At 46.3% G+C, this 12,171-nt stretch overlaps 1 protein-coding gene across 1 annotated transcript in view; it reads left to right on the forward strand.

Moving 5' to 3' along the window:
* CFAP54 (cilia and flagella associated protein 54) overlaps positions 1–12,171 on the forward strand; it is a 2,285,874-nt gene that overhangs the window by 172,385 nt on the left and 2,101,318 nt on the right. The window lies entirely within an intron of this gene.

The following is a 12,171-nucleotide window of genomic DNA, read 5'->3' on the forward strand; positions in this document are numbered from 1 at the left end:
ATGAAATATATAATGATATATATATATATATATATATATATATATATATATATATATAATGGTATATATACGCATAAGCCTTCTCCAGACTCCAGTCCTGGAGGAAAGCATCCGTGGCCTCCGCAAGAGGATCCGGCCTCCAGCTGAAAAACCTTGGGAGCTGCCGATCCAACCGCGATGCAAAGAGGTCCACCGAGAACAGGCCCCAAAGGCCGTTCAGCCACTGGAAGACCTGAGAGTCCAGTTTCCACTGCCTGGAGTCCCGTAGATGTCGGAAGTACCAATCTGCAACCTGGTTGGCTTGACCTGGCAAGAATTCCGCTGTCACCGACACGTGGTGAGCCAGACAATAGTCCCAAAAATCCTTCGCCAAGTCCGCTAGGGCCTTGGAGCGGGGACCGCCTAGGTGATTGACATACCGGACTGCCGATACATTGTCCATTCGTAGAAGGACACAGGACCGAACCGAGTCCCTGGTCCAGCAGCGCACTGCAAAGGACCCCGCCAACAGTTCCAGGCAGTTTATGTGCAATCCTTGCTCTTCGGACGACCAGGCGCCGCCTGTGGAAAAATCCCCACAGCGGGCTCCCCAACCGGTCCTGCTGGCGTCGGACTCTATCACTAGATCCGGAACCCGGCAGAAAATCACCCTGCCATTCCAAGCCTCCAAATGGGCAAGCCACCAGGCCATTTCTTTCTTCACGTCGTCCGAAAGGGGAACCAATTGATCGTACGACAGGCCTCGTCTGAGATGATATGCCTTGAGTCGTTGCAGGGCTCGATAATGGAGGGGGCCTGGGAAGATTGCCTGGATGGAGGAGGACAAGAGTCCCACCACCCGGGTAATCTGTCTGAGCGATGTGTGAGATCTCGAGATCGTTTGACGCAACATGTGGCGAATCTTTCCCACTTTCTTGGCCGGTAGACTTAAGGTGGAACGGACCGAGTCCACAGCAAACCCCAAGAACACTATGGTCTGGGAAGGGGAGAGGACGGACTTGTCCCTGTTGATGACAAACCCCAATCCCTGTAGTAGAGATACCGTCTGCTGGAGCAGAAGGTTCAGTGTCCTGGGGCATTGAGCCATCAACAGGATGTCGTCTAAGTAGACTATCATCCGGATGCCTTGCCCTCTCAAGAACTCTACTGCCTGTCGGAGCAGTTTGGTGAAGCACCAGGGTGCCGATGAAAGCCCGAATGGAAGGGCGGTAACCTCGAACACCTGGTCCCTCCACACGAATTGGAGGAAGCGCTGATGCAGGGGGTGGATTGGAACTACCAAATACGCATCTTTCAGGTCCAAATGGACCATCCAGTCGTTCGGAAGCAGCACGTCCCTCAGAAGATGGATACCTTCCATCTTGAAATGATGGTAAACCAACCAGCCGTTGAACTCCTTGAGGTTGATCACTGGACGCTTCCCGCCATCCGTCTTCTCCAATAGGAAGACATTGCTCAGAAAACCAGCGGGGTGGCTAACTGATCGGCAAATTGCCCCTTTGCGAAGCAAGTCTGAGACCTCTTTGTCGACCAGTTGCGCGTCTGCCAGGGAAAAAATGATAGGACGTGGAGGAGCCCCTTGGCGGGATGATCGTAGAACTCTATGCGGAAACCGCAGACTGTTTGCAAGACCCATGCGTCTGTTGTTATGGCAGCCCAAGCCTCTGGGAACAAGATGAGCCGCCCCCCAATATGGACGTGGTCCGCTGAAATGACACTCACCGTTTGAATTGGTGTTTCCACGGGTGTTCTTGAATCCCCCTCGACCTCGGAAGTGCTGGCCTCCGGTAGGATAGAAGTTGTTGTAATTCGTGGAGGTGTTGTATTGACCTCTGCCGGAGCCTTGCCCTCTGTTAGCGTACTGCTGACCGCCGCGGCCGGTCATGCGGCCCCCACCACGACCGGCCCCACGGGAGAAACGTTGTTGGAACACTTTCTTAATGCTCGACTGGGCCCTGTCTAAGGACGTAAAGGTTGAGACAAACTTTCCTAAATCTTTTATAAAAAGGTCTCCTAAAAGGTCTCTAAAAAGGCCCCCTTGGGCCACTGCTCCTGCCTCCGAGGAGGCCAGATCTCCCAACTTCGGATCTAGTTTGATCAGGAGGGACCGCCGGCGCTCGGTCGATAGAGCGCAATTGGCGTTCCCTAGAAAGACCACCACCCTTTGCGCCCAATTCGACAGGACGTCGGGGGAAATGGTGGCTCCTGTCACCTTAGCCTCCTCCGCAATATCTAGAATCTTCGTTATTGGCCCTATAGCATCCAGCAACTTATCCTGACAGGAGCGACCGGAACGGTCAATGCCCTTGCGAGGGTCTTTAAAGAATTTCGCAAGGAAAGTGGCCATCTTTGGGTCCAGTTCCGGAGTGAGTGCCACCTTTCCCTCTAAAGTAGGTCTAGGGCACTCCCCACGTAGACAGCTCAGTGCTTCTTTCTCTAGGGGCTTGCGCAGGCGACTCGCCACGAACTTTGCCACCTTGTCCCCCGGGGTCCAAGCAGCCGACCGCGGATGCATTATCTCATCCGGGTCCAGCATGCCAGAACTATCCTGGGGTAAATCTGCGGCCGAGCTCGACGGGCGCCAAGAACGCACAGACCCATCCTCATCGTCTGTGTCTACTGGGGACGTGCCGCCAGGGGACGAGGGTGCTGTGCCCATCGATCCCGAAGGGCCCGGGGTCGGCGGAGGCGCAGGGATGGGCGCAGTCGCCTTGGCCAAAAAAGCGTCCCTAGGCGCTCAAAGGCGTCTCTGTCCACACCCTGCGCCGCACCAGACTCCCCTTCCTTACGAGCCTTTTTGGGAGCTGGAGTGGTATCCCCCTCTGGGGCAGGTAGAGGCCTGGAATTCCCTAAGTGGGCCTGCGCCACCCTCTCGCACTCCTGTATAATGCGGGCCGATAAGCGCTCTTCCATAGGTCCTACCACCTCAGTAACACAGCGGTATATAGAGCTGTTAACCGCATTGAAGAACTCATCATCGTTTAGGTAACTATGAGTCGTCCTCCTCAGAAGAAGAATGTTGAAGAATGCCCGTTAATGCGCTTGTGCAGTGCAGAAACACCCTCAGGCGGCAAACGCGGTTGAGATCGCAATACAGACCCCCCCTCGGGGCGTTCAAATTGAATGGGGACACAGTACTGATCCTGGAGGCCTGGGCGTCAAGGTGAGGTGGCGGGGGCAGGCTCCGGCGGTCGTTCACCTCAGCGCGGCTCTCCGTGCTCTGAAACCAACGAGACGCTTTGGCTCCCCCTAGCGGCCGGAACTGCGCCGCAATCAGGGAGATCGCGTGAGGAACAAAAAACGTTCCCGCGATCGAAAAAGGGCTCTGCAATGCAAGAACATATTCACAATAATAAGAGAAACAGCTTCTGAAGAGCCCGGATAAATCCACACAGGCAAATGCTCATAATGTTCACAAAATAAGCAGCGAAGAAAGAGGAAGTGGTCACAGGAGGGACGTCCTATCTATCTGTCGTGGACATGGGAGAAGGACTACTCTGTGGACTGACTTGATGGGATTTGTAGTTCTGGTGCAAATCTGAGTCCTTTTGATGTTTTTCTTTTAAGCCTTATCCTTGTTCTGGGATTTAGGGCTTATGTTGGTGCTTTTCTGGCTGCTGTGTTTTTCTGTAATAATTAAAAGCGAAGAAGGAAAAGCATAATCTGAAGCCTCCGGTCCTGACATAGAATGAAACATTTGTTGTATATTGTATTGGGTTTGCAATGTGACATGAAGTGTCTTTCGTCTGTGTGGACCGAGTCTATGATCACCTTGTGAAAGATGATTAGCAAGGACTTTTGCGAGAATTTTAATCAATGGAATGGGCCTTTAGGAATCACATTTGTCTGGTCACTTTTCTATACAACAACTATTTGTACTTTCCTATATCTGAAAAAAATTATCCTTCCTCCATCATTGTTTTAGCGAGGTCGCACCATGGCTTTGTTAACTGAGTGGGAAAGCATTAAAAAAATGTCCCTGGAAATCACTTGCGCCCCCTGTTTTGCCAGAGGAGAGTTTCTGGACAGTTTCTGCAATGTGTTTAGTTGTGAGAGTGTGATCCAGTGTGGGCTTGTCAGTACCATAAATAAAGTTGTTGCTCTGAACATGGTTTTGAGGACCTGTAGTATGTTGAGAATTATTTGGGGATTTGTTAGACCTGGCTTTCCCAGCAGGTTTAACCACAGGCTTTTTGCTTTTTGGCCTCCTGTTTTGGACCCTGTTTTTGTTGAATTTATAGCTCTGGGCTGATCAGTGCCAAATTGCATATGCTCTCCCTGTAATTTGTGTTTATGGATTGGTGATTCCATGATTGGCATATATGATTTACTGGTAAGTCCCTAGTACAATGCACTGTGTGTGCCCAGGGCCTTTAAATCAAATGCTGCTAGTGGGCATGTAGCACGGATTGCCCCACCCACATGAGCGGCCTGTAAATGTAACTCGGACCTGCGACTGCAGTGTTTGTGTGCAGTTTGGTACTGCCATGTCGACCTGGTATGTGCATCCACTTGCCATGCCCTAATCTTCACTTTTCTTACATGTAAGACAGCCCTAAGGTAGGCCCAAGGTAGCCCAATGGGCAGGGTGCAGGTGGAGTTTAGTATGCCTGAACTCAGAATATAAAAATGCATCTTTTAGTAAAGATGATTTTTATATTGTGCGTTTGAAAATACTACTTTTAGAAAGCGGGTATTTTTTTGCTTAGCCATTCTGTGTGCTTCTGCTGATTTGTGAATTGATTCACTTTTGAGTGATAGGGGCTGGAGATGTGCCTTCTCTCAGACGGCCACTGGGGGGGGGGTGATGTATGTCCTGCCTTTCCTGAATGAGTCAGGGAGATCTGGGCTGCATTTAGAGAAGGGGGAGAATAGGCTTGGTCTGCCTTACACAATGCTGTGTCCACCTCCTGCCGGGAAGCTGCGCCAGAGAGGACAGAACTGGTTTTGGCTGGACAAAGAGCTTCTCTGTCACCAGAGAACAAAGGAATTTGTGCAATAAAAAGTGGGGCCCAGAGCCCTGAAATTTAGATTACTTCTGGGATTCAAGAGGAACCTTTGCCAAGGAGAAGAGCTAGAAAACCTGAAGCAGATTGTCTGGGGTTGACTTGTAGTGGCTGTTTCTGCAAAGGAAAGGACAAGTACTTTACTGTGTCCCCTGCTTGAGGAAGATCTCCAAGGGATTGAAGTATAGCTTACCTCCTGTTCTGAAGTCTCAGGGTCACAAAGACTTTACCCCCAGTACGCCCTGAACGTCTTTGCTGGGAGTTCTGACCTGCAAATATGTGCCTGCCAGTGTTCTAGGCCCCTGGAGGTTGTTTCTGGGGCTGGGAACTGCAAAAGACTAAAGAACTATGAAAATCAACACATCGCCTGGTTCTGACGCATCTGACGCATCGCCGCAGCCAAAGACTCGATCAGCACCTGCTCACGGCTGAAGTATCTGCCTTGCGACAAGTCCTGTGCGCCAATCTCTGACATCCGAGATCACCGCTCCGACTCAGACACAGGCCCTGCTGTGTAAGAACCAACGCATCGAGGGGACGCGGCTGGATCTTCATGCATTGCATCGTCCTGGATCGTCATGCATCGCTTTGAGGCGCCAGGTTTGTCGCATCGCTGGGGGACACAGTAAGAATCCAACGCTTCACCCCCCCACGCAGTAAAAAAACAGACGCATCACCTCCTCTCCAGTAATGAACTGAAGCTTCACCTCTCCTGCGCAGCAGTATGGAACCGACTCATCACCCCCCCCCCGGAGCAGGTAACCAACGCATCACCTTGCCTTTTTGTAAGGAACTGACGCATCACCTTCCCTGTCACCCTTTTTGTTAGGTCTCGTAGAGAGACCTATAGTGGTGAAACCACAAAGTTAAACCATCCGGATTGCAATGCAGTTTTTTAACAGTTCATGTGAAATCACATGACCACAAGCACGAGCATTTCCCCACCTCAAAGCCATCAGCCTCCCTCAGCTCCCTTCTCCTCCCCCCAATTGCTTTTTTTTCACGGCCGACCGTGAGCTGCTTCAAAGCGATCCGCTCCACTCCCTGCTGCACCCAGCGCTGGCCTCACTTCTCCCCCCTAATTGCTTATCAGCCATGTCACACACCACCATTTGCTGTGCCTCGCATCGGAGCATCAGACCTTCTCTTTCCCCTCATTAACAGAAAAGACGTAGGCGCGGACACCAACGTTCATCATTGGAATGACGCTATTAATGAAGAGTAAACATGCTTAGAGGCTACTGACGGCGAGCAGCCCAATCTTCTTTTACCAAGAAACGAGGGGAAATTATATAGCGCTCTGAAGTTATTTATACAGCACTTACAGAACAAATATTGGGACAGGCATGTAAGATACTTAAATTGCAGATATTGCCCACGTTTCGCAGGCACGCTCAACATCCTGTAATTCGGGGAAAATCACTTCATCTCCCTGTGCCTAACAGATAACGAAGCACCTCGCACAGTGAGTAGAAATCAATCTTGTGACCACAGACGAGAAACACCAACTTTTACCATTAATAGTACGCTGATGCAATTTTTATACAAATATGACTTTTCAGGGGGAGGGAAGCCCTCAAGCAAATAATTTAGTAGCGCTTGTGTAAATACTAGAATAGGCAATTTTTGAGTGCCTAGAAACAGATTGGGGCGGAGTGTTGAGGACTCCAGGACAACATTGTGTTCCCTGCCCCCGTATCCACTTACACTGGTCAATGCGCAGCCCTGTGAGTTTCCACGCTGTGTGATCGGCTTGTCAGCCAGGGCATAAAGCTGCAGGTCGTGTTTTGGGCAGGGTGTGCAATGCGGGCCGCACCTCAGGTAGTGGGGGAGGGCGGTTTCCAAACGGGACTGTCAGTGTTTGCTGCGTGCGCTGTTCAGAGAGAAGAGCTGTTGTTAGGCAGGGTCACTTCCTGAGGTTATGTATGATAAGTTCCAGAATATAGCGTTAGGCTGCAGGATTCGGTGGAGTGCCCTCGGCTTAACCCTAAGGCGTTGGAGTGCTTCTAGGCTTTATGAATGATTTCACCCTAACTCCGTGTCTTTGACCTAAAGAATGCAGCATATGGAGCAGAGACAGTGGGTGTCAGATGTAGAATTCGCAGGCTTTTGTGTGACAACACGTGGAGGGCGCAACTGTAAACTCGAACACTCAATTCGAGGTTAAAGTCGAATATGAAGTGCCGGCGCGCTGTGAAATCACTTCGCCCAAGGCTTCTCGGCGGTGCACTGATGCTGACCTCGTCATGGGTATATTTTACGTGCCTCAGACATATTCGGAGCTAGATGGGGGCATCATACACGTGAAGCACATGTCATACCCGGATACCGAATGCGCTTCAATGCCTCTCCCGTGGTTTCCAAACTTTGCGCCCGGTCGCCGTGGGTTCACTTATGGATGCGGTGGCAAAGTTAAAGCTGGGCTCGCGCTTCCCTTAAGCTTTTTTTTTTTTTTAATCTGTTTATGATCACAGCTTCCCAAAGACTAATGAAACGATATTTACATTTCACTTTTACAAACGCTCTTCATAAAAAGTTAAAAATAATTCCTATAGCAACAAAAAAAACAGCACAATTTACCATAAAGCGAAGGAACATAATACTTCATTTTGTATTTGCCCGATTCGTCTTCTCATCTGCCCCTGCTGGCCTCGTGCGTGGCTTAAGATGGCCTTGTTTGCCATCCTAGTCGTGTATGACTTAATATAGCCTCGTAATGCCATATTTACTTATTTATTGTACATTCATTCGCGATACTTCCATCGGTCACGTTAGCCCTCTCCCTAGGTAGGAGTGGTTCACGCGTTCGGCGTTCCCTACCTACAAGCCTATTAATTATTACATGGCTTATAATTATGCTCGCGTCTTCCACCTCTGGCCCTATTGGGTGTGACGTAATATGGCCTTGTCATACCATATTTACACATTTACGTGGAACATGCATTCGTGACAGCTCCAGCCGCCATGTTCGCCTCCTCCATTGGTAGGAGGGGTTCACTACTTACATGCGTATTTTTAGTTGCAATCCTATTGATTATGCTTTCTGCTGCCCCCTTTCAGCAACTCTTACATTGGGTGGTGTGCATATAAACTTCTAATTATTGCATTCTGCGCACTGTCCTTTCCCTTGCTCCCGTCGTTCACTCCCCTCCAGGGATATGGGTATATACTGTGGAAATACCACGCGGATATATCGTGAACGTATTTACATTTCCTTGCACCTTCCCCTCTCTCAGATTGCTTCATACTTTTGCCATAGGGTTATGTATATGTGGTCAATAGCTTCATGCGACCCAGACTTTTTTGCAATAGCGCGACAGGCACAAAAACACAGAGCGCCTTACATGAGCACCAAACTACATTACACCAGGTCAGGTTATTTTTTTAGGTTTTCTACTATCCCAGTGTATGTATTGTTTAATATTGTTTGCTAAACATTTAGTTAGCATGCAACGTTTTTCCATGAAACAAAGCTTAGCATAGCATAACAAAACATAGTATAGCATAACAAAACATAGCATAACATAACAAAACATAGCATAACAAAATACAACAACACATAGCATAACAAACCACAACAAAACAGCATAGCTTAACAAAACCCAACAAAACATAGCATGGCTTAACCCCTTAAGTGCTGCCTCGGTGCATTGGCCAACGGCAGCACTACCTCCCCAGTGCTGCGCACGACCATTGGACGTCCATTCAGCACTAGTTCCAATGGACAGCGCAGCACTGGGGAGGAATGTTTAACCTCATAGATGCTAGTAAACATCCCTCCCCAGTGCTGCGCTGTCCATTGGAACCAGTGCTGAATGGACGTCCAATGGTCGTGCGCAGCACTGGGGAGGTAGTGCTGCCGTCGGCCAACGCACCGACGCAGCACTTAAGGGGTTATTAGCATCTATGAGGTTAACAAAACATAACAAAACATAGCATGGCTTAACAAAACATAACAAACATATAATAGCATAGCAAAACACAGCATAGCATACCAAACACAGCAAAACATAGCATAGCATAACAAAACATAGCATAGCAAAACAAAGCATAGCATAATAAAACACAACAAAGCATAGCATAAAAAAATAGCATAACAAAGCATAGCATAACAAAACATAGCATAGCATAACAAAGCATAGCCTAGCAAAACACAACAAAACATAGCATAGCATAACAAAACACAACAAAACATAGCATACCAAAACAAAGCATAGGATAGCAAAACAAAGCATGGCATAGCATAACAAAACAAAGCATAGGATAACAAAACATAGCATAGCATAACAAAACGTAGCATAACATAACAAAACATAGCATAACAAAACACAACAAAACAGCATAGCTTAACAAAACAAAACATAGCATGGCTGAACAAAACATAACAAAACATAATAGCGTAGCAAAACACAGCATAGTATACCAACACAACAAAACATAGCATAGCATAGCATAACATAGCATAGCATAACACAGCATAGCATAACAAAACATAGCATAGCGTAGCAAAACAGCATAGCATAACAAAACAGCATAGCATAGCAAAACAAAACATAGGATAGCAAAACTAAACATAGCATAGCATACAGCATCACTCAGCACCACCACAGCATCACTCTGTGGCATAACAACATCACTGAACTCCACCACAGCATCAATCTGTGCAACCATTCAACAACAACTGGTTCAAATATGTTCTCTCAATGTTTCAAGCTTTATTACAAATGTAACAAAAAGATGTGAATATTTGACATATGTTCTTGGATTTTCATCACAATAAAATACACTGAACATAATCTTCACAAATGTTATTTACATAAGTTTAAGCTATTGCCATTATAAATTACAATAACTTTTATTTAAGTATTAAATATTAAAAAAAAACATTGTTATTTGTAATATCAATACATGTAAGTCACGTAAATACAACACATATTGCATTACAAATGCTATAGGGGTCACATTGGCGAGAGTTATAACTATTGGCATTGTAAATGACAAAGCTATTAATTTCGCGGTTTTCAAAAACAAAACCTAAATAAACAAGCACTGGCGTTGCCAATAGGTCACGCAGTAGGAAAGTTGGAGCTATTGGTTTTGTAAATGACAAAGCCCTTTATGTTTTTAAAATGAAAACAAAAATAAAAGGCATTGTTATTTGCAATTGTAATAGCTCCAACTTTCCTACTGCGAGGCCTATTGGCAACGCCAGTGCTTGTTGCTTGTGTTTTTGACGCATCCAAGTTACTTTGTGTTGAAAGTATCACAACCACCATTTTCTATTAACAGAACTATTTCTACCTTTTAAATGTCATATTTTGAGTACTGTATTGTGGTCTTGTTTGGTTTAGATAAAGATAACTAATTTTTCGGAACTGGTGTGGTGTCTATTTGTAGTGTTTTCACTGCTTTACTGTATGTGTGCACAAATGCTTTACACACTGCCTCTGAGATAAGCCTGTCTGCTTGTGCCACCCTACCAAGGGGGGTGAGCAGGGGATATTTTGGAAGTGTATTCCCCTTACCCTGACCAGGAAGAAGGGTCCCTACTTGGTCAAAGGAATCTCTGCCAACTAAAGACCTCCATTTCTGACAGGATAGTTCTTGGTTGGGTGAGGAACCTATTGCAGCTTTCACATATTTGACAACTATGTTGGGCCTCGATCTGCCTTTGTTTCAACCAATGAATTATTTGGCTGTCTTATCTCCCTGTTCATAGAGTTTACTATGAGATGCTTGCCATGCTTTGTGTGCTTCATGTATTGTGTCCTAGTTGTGCTGTAGTTTCTCCCGTGTTCATTTTGACATGTTGTACTCCTTTTTATTGATTGTATTACCACTTTTTCGAAATCATATATAGTATCTGCCTGTTTCCCTTTCTGGTCCTGTGACTTTGCTTACGCCATTCCCAATCCATCTCAATACTGCATTAAAAGCCTCCTCTGGAATCACTGGGGATTCCACTGAGCCGGTGTTTCTTTCACAATAATGTACTGCATCCTCTTATAGGGAATCCCTAGCATCAAGCTTTAATACACACCAGAGACTAAGGCCCCACATCACATACGGGTTCACCCATGGACTGTATTTCAATAGGTGAGAGGCCAGGCTGTCACCGAGTGTATAGACATAATCTGGTGATACAGGACGCATCTAGTTTTGGTACCAGAAAGTGACGAATGTGTAAAAATGACTTGTTTACCCCTAAAAAATGTGTAGCCCCTGTATCCGGGAGTTTGTCTTCCCATGTATCGCTCAAACCTATAGTGAGGGAGAACTCCACTCATGGGGAGGGGGATGCTTTGGGCGTCACTGTTACAAGTGGGCAAAATCAAGCCCAAGACTAATCCATGAGCCCATTGACCTCAACCCGAATTATTGTGAGCCCAGTAGGTTTTAATCCCCACCAATAGGACGGAGACACCTAGGTTAATAAAGCTTTTAGACAATACAGCAGAGCATACACTGTCAGTGGTGTTATTTATTCATTATATAATTGCCTGTCAACATATCTATCTCCCTTGCCTATGCAACCGTGTGCAATCAATCTACCTGCATGAGAAGGCGCCGGTGTTTCAGGGTGGCCACATTTCAGGAGCATCTATCAAACCAAGCATTTTGTTATCACCTCACATATCCATTCTCGCTGGATTTATTAGCATATATCACATGCATGCTGCTTTCATTTTCTTCTTCACCTCCTCGAAACATTTCTGCTGACATTGGACTTTGTTAATAAAGTCTGGTAATATTGAGATCCAGACTGCTTCATATTCCAGGGTTCCTTTTCCTATGTTTAAGATATTGTTTCTGTCCTCATAATTAACGAACAGGTGATAATGGGTCTTGTTGTGGCCGATTAATGGAGGCTTCTAATTCGGGACAACAGGGTTTTTGACAACTGAAATTAAAGCCAGTCTCTCTCACAGGTAGCAAAATGTACGTTTTATTGATACGTTTTTATTTTTTTTAAACTCGGTTGTAAAAATATTTTTTCTTGTGTAGGTTTTTTGTTTACATGGACATGGTTTGTGTAAATAAACTACATTTAAAGACATGTCTAAGTAAACAAAATGTAAAGTAATTGAATATACATGATTGAACAGTCCTAAAGGAATGGATGTGTGGGGATACTGTACTTGGCACATCTAAATATTCCAACTGC

This window comes from Lissotriton vulgaris, chromosome 1_1, assembly GCF_964263255.1.
Source record: "Lissotriton vulgaris chromosome 1_1, aLisVul1.2, whole genome shotgun sequence".
NCBI lineage: Eukaryota > Metazoa > Chordata > Amphibia > Caudata > Salamandridae > Lissotriton > Lissotriton vulgaris.